Source organism: Zalophus californianus, chromosome 4 (assembly GCF_009762305.2).
Source record: "Zalophus californianus isolate mZalCal1 chromosome 4, mZalCal1.pri.v2, whole genome shotgun sequence".
Classification (NCBI taxonomy): domain Eukaryota; kingdom Metazoa; phylum Chordata; class Mammalia; order Carnivora; family Otariidae; genus Zalophus; species Zalophus californianus.
Genome location: NC_045598.1, coordinates 20,859,289 through 20,867,443, shown reverse-complemented (window position 1 = coordinate 20,867,443; position 8,155 = coordinate 20,859,289).

Sequence of the window (8,155 nt, the reverse complement as noted above, 5' to 3'; positions counted from 1 at the left end):
AGTCTGAGAACCCAGGGGAGGGTTCCCCACCAGACCAGCCAAAAGGGTCCTTGGCTTCACACAGGATAGAAATCAAATGCAAGCCAGAGAAAGTAAAAACAGTTCATTGAATCGTGAAGTGACAGAGAATAGCAGACAGGGGTGTCTGGGAGACTCGGAAAGCAATGGAGACTGAGTCTCGTCGCGGCTTGGGGCTAGGGGTTTTTATTAGAAAAGGGTCTAGAGTACATGTTCCTCCAGGAATCCAGGGAAGGGTCAATCACAGGCAAATATCAGGTGAACAAAAATAGTGTGATTCCAGAAATTGCCGAAGGTAGGGGGTATTGAGGCCAGCGTCAGCTGAGGTTTGTTTGAAGCTATTGTTCTGGAACAGGTTTGGGATCTGGCTCTTCTTAAGTGTAATTAGGTGTTTGGGACCTAGGACGAAACTCAGAGAATGATTAACTTTCCTGCTTCCCCTTTGAAGTGAGAACATAGCTTCTTTGGCTTATTCAGAGGCAATTTATGGAACATGAGTAAATGGGGCCCAAATAGCAGAGTCCCTGCAGCTTTCCTACTTCAGGTCCACACATTCCAATTGGTTGATGTATCTGTTAAGTTTCTCTTACTCTGTATCCCCCCTCACTCCCCACTTTCCCCTTGTTCTTGTCAAAGGAACCTGGTCGTTTATCCTACTACATTTCCCACATTCAGGAGGATTTGGCTGGTTGCCTCTTGGTGGTGGTCATTTCACGCATTCATCTGTCCCGCGTATCTCCTGTTAACTGGTGGCTAGACCTAGAGGTTTGACGTCCTTCAGGTTTGCTTTGTCGGCAAGGAGACTTCTCTGGTGGTCTTGTGTCACTCCTGTGACACCGCATCCCAAGGCATATAAACCATATGGTTGATCTTGATGTATAAGCAGCAGGTAGCCAGGAGAAGGGGGAAATAGGGTGGAAGATGTCCCAGGCAGAAGGAGAAACATCGGCTAAGACAGAGATGCTGAAACATTTGAGGGAGCAGTGTTGGGTGATTTGGGAGTTTGGGATCCTGAGCCAGGGAAGCAGGGGGAGCCAGGCCATGCTCGGTTGCCAAGCTGAGAGTTGTGGGGAGCCACGATAGAGTCTTAACTAGGGGAGAGACACAGCCCAATTAACCTTTTAGGAAGACTGCACTGGCTCTGTGGAAGGTGGATTTGGGGGGAGACCAGCAAGGAGGCTGAAGCAGAGAAGTGCTGGTGAAAAGCAGTGAGGGTCTACACTGGGGAATTAGTAAGTAGTAGTAGGAAGAATGAAACAGATGGTGGCTTGAGGCCTTGGCTGAGGTGTTAATTTGTATTCTTGCTGTTTGTTTGTTTTTTTTAAGATTTTTATTTCTTTATTTGACAGAGAGAGACAAAGCGAGAGAAAGAACACAAGCAGGGGGAGTGGGAGAGGGAGAAACAGGCTTCCCGCTGAGCAGGGAGCCGGATGCGGGGCTCAATCCCAGGACCGTGGGATCATGGCCTGAGCCGAAGGCAGACGCTTAATGACTGAGCCACCCAGGCACCCCCCTTGCTGTATTTTTTTTTAAACCCTGCTCCACGCAGGTAGCAAAGATCCCTTTCCTTGGGGGAGCATGTGGCCAGGGGGAAGGCCACAGCTTCTTGAAGACAGCCACCTCCAGGCTTTTGTCCCCTGCGCTCCTACACGGGAGAGTGGTGTGGGGAGGAGAAGCACCTCTCAGAGAGGGGAGACCGGCCCAGCCAGGACAGCAGACACAGGCTGCTGGGTGCCAAACGTGTCCAGGCTGTTTCCAGCAAGGAGCAGATCTTCAGACAGGAGGTCCTTGGACATTTACTTGGGTCCAATCAATATTGGGTGTCTATTAGCTTCTGGGCCCTTGGGACACAGTGGTGAACAAAACAAAGCCTCAGCTCCCATAGAGCTTACGTTCAGCAGAAGAGAAGGATATTACACACTCAAATCAGCAAGGCTCCCGGCCTGGCAAAGCCCAGGGGCCAGAGATGCAGCAGAACCTCAGGCTCCTTGGAACCGTACAAGTTCAGCCAGCGGGCTTTCAGAAAGAAAACCACAGGGGCATCTGGGTGGCTCAGTCGGTTCAGCATCTGACTCTTGACTTCGGCTCAGGTCATGATCTCAGGGTCATGGGATCGAGCACTGCAACGGGCTCAGCGCAGAATCTGCTTGAGGATTCTCTCTCTCTCCCTCTCCCCCTGCCCCTCCTCCTGCTCATACTTTTCCAAATAGATAAATTAAATCTTTTTAAAAAACAACAACAAACCCCACAGGCCCAGAACGGAGCCAAGTCATCAAACTGGGTCTCAATACCCAACCTAACTGCGTTTTAACCTCCCCCAGAAACGTAGTCTTTTTTTTTTTTTTTTTTTGACACAGAGGGAGAGAGTACAAGCAGGGGGAGTGGCAGGCAGAGGGAGAGGGAGAAGCAGGCTCCCTGCTCAGCAGGAAGCCCGATGCGGGGCTCCATCCCAGGACCCTGGGATCATGACCTGAGCTGAAGGCAGACGCTTAACCATCTGAGCCACCCACGCGCCCCCCAGAAACGTAGTCTTAAGCGGTCAGTCAGGATTTTTCTGGTTAGCGCCAATGAGGTCATCTGTCACATGGGCCTTCTCTATCCCTCCCAACAAAGGAAGATGAGGTAATCTGCGTGATCAGACCTCCTGCTCTTCCTGCTAAGGGAAAATGACCTTGCCTGAAATAATCCTTTCTTTTCTTTGGCTAATAACTTCCTTGCCATAACCTCCTTCCTATAAAAACCTTCCATTTTGTACACCTCCTCCGAGCTCCCTGGTCAATGGAATGCTGCCAGATTCATGAGCCGTTTAATGAAGTCAATCAGTACTTCAAATTTACGGGTTGAATTTTTTAAGAGGGGCCACAAACAACTAAAGTCCAGCCTGTGTCCAGGGCCCCGGGTCACCCCAAGGAGGAAGAGGGCATCATCATAACCACCAAGAGCGAACTTTCTGCCAGGGCAGAAGGAAGAGGGCTCAGAGACCAACTGCTGTTGACTTAACAAAAATAAGGCAGTGTGACTTCTTGCACCTGAGCCTATGGCCTGATTCAGAACCGCTGAACAGTATCTAGGCCACATGCAGGCATGCGTGGAAGGTAACCCATGGGACGGGTAGGGACGGAGGCAGGCAAGGGGTTGGGGTAGGCGGCTCCCCAGGGCTGAGCAGGGAGCTGGTAATGACTAGGCTTGAAACTGGAACAAGGCGGAGAGCTCTGAGGGGGCCTGAGAGTTCCTTATAAACCCATCTCAGGGGCTGCTAGAGTCCCACTCAGCTTTTTGCTGGAGGCAGAGGCTTCTTTTATTTTTATTTATTTATTTATTTTAAAGATTCTTATTTTATTTGAGAGAGAGAGAGCATGTGCATATAAGCATGAGCAGGGGGAGGGGCAGAGGCAGAGGGATAAGCAGTCTCCCCGCTAAGCAGGGAGCCCCATGCAGGACTCGATCCCAGGACCTTGAGATCATGACCTAAGCCCAAGTCAGATGCTTAACTGACTGAGCCACCCAGGTGCCCCAATAGAGGCTTCATTTTGGTCAATGTCCCCAGAAGGCCCTCATCACTGTCACCCCTGGTTAGCCCATAAGGTGTCTGTGTGAGTAGAAAGGGGCACCCCTCTAGGCCTTTGTGACAATTAGAAAAAGATGCCTCCCGGGTGGGAGGGATGGGGTGGCTGGGTGATAGACATTGGGGAGGGTATGTGCTATGGTGAGCACTGTGAATTGTACAAGACTGATGAATCACGGATCTGTACTTCTGAAACAAATAATGCAATATATGTTAAGAAAAAAAAAAGAAGAAGAAGATAGGGGAAGAATGAAGGGGAGTAAGTCGGAGGGGGAGACGAACCATTAGAGACGATGGACTCTGAAAAACAAACTGAGGGTTCTAGAGGGGAGGGGGGGGTGAGGGGATGGGTTAGCCTGGTGATGGGTATTAAAGAGGGCACATTCTGCGTGGAGCGCTGGGTGTTATGCACAAACAATGAATCATGGAACACTACATCAAAAACTAATGATGTAATGTATGGTGATTAACATAACAATAAAACATTATAAAAAAAAAAAAGAAAAAGATGCCTCCCTCCCAGACAGACACAGCCAGGGCTCAGGGTGGAGCCAGGGGTGATTTCAGCCCCCACTCAGCCCCTGCTGGACCTAGGTTTGCTAGAAGAGGTAAGTGAGGCAGAGAAATCTGAAGGGTTAGGATTTTGCCTTCTTAAGTACAAAACAGTTCCACTTCTTCATATTGGCCAAAGCATTTTTTTTGATTCTGGGCAACTGTGATCTCCAGAAAATCCCCATTGCTCTTAGAGAAAAGCTGCTATGTAAAAGCTCATCTCAGCAGTGCCTATAAAGCAAACAGCCTGGTAGCAAAGCCCTTGGGGGTGTGGGGGCAGCCCTCAGGTGACTGATGCCCTTTGTCCAGGCCTCAGAGCCTCTGGGAAGCCAGGATGTATCTGTGGTTGTCTTGGGGTTCAAGTCCACAGAGTCCAAGAAGGTCAATAGTGAGGCCATGATAACAGACACATGAAAAAGTGCTCAACATCACTCAACATCAGGGAAATACAAATCAAAACCACAATGAGATACCACCTCACACCAGTCAGAATGGTCAAGATTAACCACTCAGGAAATGACAGATATGGGTGAGGATGTGGAGAAAGGGGAACCCTCTTACACTGTTGGTGGGAATGCAAGCTGGGGCAGCCACTCTGGAAAACAGTGTGGAGGTTCCTCAAAAAGTTGAAAATAGAGCTACCCTATGACCCAGCAATTGTACTGCTAGGGATTTACCCCAAAGATACAAATGTAGTGATCTGAAGGGGCACCTGCACCCCAATGTTTATAGCAGCAATGTCCACAGTAGTCAATCTATGGAAAGAGCCCAGATGTCCATTGACAGATGAATGGATCAAGAAGATGTGGCATATATATATATATATATATATATATATATATATAATGGAATATTACTCAGTCATCAAAATGGCAATGAAATCTTGCCATTTGCAACAACGTGGTTGGAATTAGAGGGTGTTATACTAAGCAAAATAAATCAGTCAGAGAGACAATTATCATATGATCTCATTCATATGTGGAATTTAAGAAACAAAACAGAGGATCATAAGGGAAGAGAGGGAAAAATAAAACAAGATGAAATCAGAGAGGGAGAAAAACCATAAGAGACTCTTAATTATAGGAAACAAACTGAGGGTTGCTGGAGGGGAGGGAGTCAGGGGGCTGGGGTAACTGGATGATGGACATTAAGGAGGGCACGTGATGTAATGAGCACTGGGTGTTAATATGCAACTGATGAATCACTGACCTAATAATACAGTATATGTTAATTAATTGACACTAATGTGAAACTAATAATACATTGTATGTTAATTAAATTTAAATAAAATATATAAAAAATAAAAATCAACCTTCTTTATTCATTAAATCAAGGATGCACTGTTAGAATTAAGAATTACTATTATTGTATTTATGTAAGGTAATAAAATGATATTTCTTTATTTTTTTTTTAAAGATTTTACTTATTTATTTGACAGAGAGAGACACAGCAAGAGAGGGAACACAAGCAGAGGGAGTGGGAGAGGGAGAAGCAGGCTTCCCGCAGAGCGGGGAGCCCGACGCGGGGCTCGATCCCAGGACCCTGGGACCATGACCTGAGCCGAAGGCAGACGCTTAACGACTGAGCCACCCAGGCGCCCCAAAATGATATTTCTTTAAAAATTTAAAATTAAAAAAAAAAAGAGTGAGGCCATGATAGAACCCATGAATGTTGACAGTCCAGTTACTCTAGAGCAAACACATTCCTTCGTTTACTCATTTGAGTGCCAAGTGCTGATGATACAACAATGTACAAAAGTAGTTTACAGTCTGGGGCGCCTGGGTGGCTCGGTTGGTTAAGCGGCTGCCCGTGTTGGGCTCCCTGCTCAGCAGGGAGTCTGCTCGTCTCTCTCCCTCTGCCCCTCCGCCACCCCCACCCACCCCCTGCACCGGTGCTCTCTCTCTTTTTTTAAATCTATTTAAATCCAGGATTTATTTATTTTTTTTTTAAGATTTTATTTATTTATTTGTCAGAGAGAGAGAAAGAACGCACGAGCAGGGGGAGCTGCGGGCAGAGGAAGAAGCAGGCTCCCCGCTGAGCAGGGAGCCCAACGTGGGACTCGATCCCAGGACCCTGGGGTCATGACCTGAGCCGAAGGCAGATGCTTAACCAACTGAGCCACCCAGGCATCCTGCTCTCTCTCAAATGAATAAATAAATAAAAATCTTAAAAATAATAGTTTACAGTTCACTGAGAGAAATAGGCTTCAGTAAAATTCATACAGATTAATGTGAAATTATAACTGATGGTGTCCAGTTTGGATGCCATTCTAAAGGATCTCAAACTTTTTCCTGTAGGTCATGGGCGATCACTGAAGGCTTTGGAGCAAGAACATGAAAAGATCATAGAATAATTCCTTCAGTTTTCCCTTTGCAGCATCACTGACGGACCCAAAAGAATGAATATCTCATAATGAAACATGAGAGGCCTCCAAGTACGCCATATAATTTGTGTCTGCTCTGAGCCGAGTTTTTTGTGATGGTCAATTCTTAAAGATCCCAGAGAGAAATTCTGAAGTTGGCCATACCTGACAAACTCAGCATGGCCAAATCTTCAGTGAAGAGGCTTGCTTCTGCCCCTGAATTCCTGATCTGTTTCTCATCACCCAGATTCAAAACCAGAGTCAGTTCAAGGTTAGCATAGCTCTTGGCACTTAATAGGCACTAAATAAATATGTTAAATAAATGAATGGTAGAGTAATTAAGACTGAATGAAAAACAAATTAATAAATTGCAGAACTTACCCTTTCCTTTCCTATGGCTTCTGCCTTGACTCTGCCTCTCTCACTCCCTGCCCTCCCGCAGGCCCACAGCATTGCTATCTTGATTGTTTTCCCAGCCTCCTAACAGATCACCCTGCCTCCAGTCTTGGCCTCCCCTGGCCAGTCCTTGCTCCCTCACTCTGCCAGTGAGATCATCTTAAAACCTAGAAGTGATCATGTAACTCCTCTGCTCCAAAACCTCCAGTGGCTCCCCAAGGCCAAGGGGAAAAGTCAGGTTCTTAGCAGAACATCCAGATGAGGCACTGTTGACCCCTTTGTAGGTACCTCTCTTACCATCTGTCTTCTTGGGCACACTTCCTCTTCCTGAGGCACTCTTCAAAGTTGCAAATATTTTTGAGAAAAGTGAATAGAAGCCCCTTTTACTTCTGTTGGTTTCAAAGTGTTGAGTATTTGAGGATGAAGCAGTACTGACAAGGCTGAGGGGATGGGCATAAAGGAGACACAGAAGGACAAAGTATCGTGGTTAAGAGTTAGGCTCGGGAGTCACGCAGGGCTGAGTTCAATCCTGGTTCCTCTCTTTACTAGCTCTGTGACCTCAGGCTGATCGCTCAGTCTCACCTGAAATGGGCAGGCACACCAGTGTACCACTAAAAGTTTACAAGAGCAAGGAGGTATTCATCCATAGATCAGCCAGGCAGGCTGGGCGTGGGGCAGCCGGTGACCCCTGGCCAGACACCTCTGCAAGGATGACTAACCATCTTGGTTTGACTGGGACTAGAAGGGGTTCCAGGACAAGGTACTTTTGGTTTTAAAACTGGGGAAGTTCTGGGCAAACTGGGACTAGTGGTCACCCTGTACCTTTGGCCCCTGACAGCCTCATGTATTTAATCCGGGGTGCCATACAAGCATTATTTTGTACATGTGCCTGTGGTATGGAAAAGGCTGGGAGGCTAGGTTTCCTCATCTGTAAAATGAAGATGCCAAGAATGCTTACCCCATTTGGTTATTGTGAAGATTAGGTGAATAAAGAAGGACCTTTTGATCCTGCCCTTTTGAACCAGAGGCACACCCAGATTCTGTGTCTTTGCCAATCTGATACCCCTCGCCCCAAGATTACAACAAACAAACAAACTACCCACAAATGATCTGCCAGTGTAACAAATGTAAGGTACAGTAGCACTCCACGTTAAATTGGAAAAATAAATGCAAACTCCTAACCTTAAAAAATAAGTATTGTCAGGTCACCTGGGTGGCTCAGTCAGTTAAGCGTCTGCCTTCAGCTCAGGTCATGATCCCAT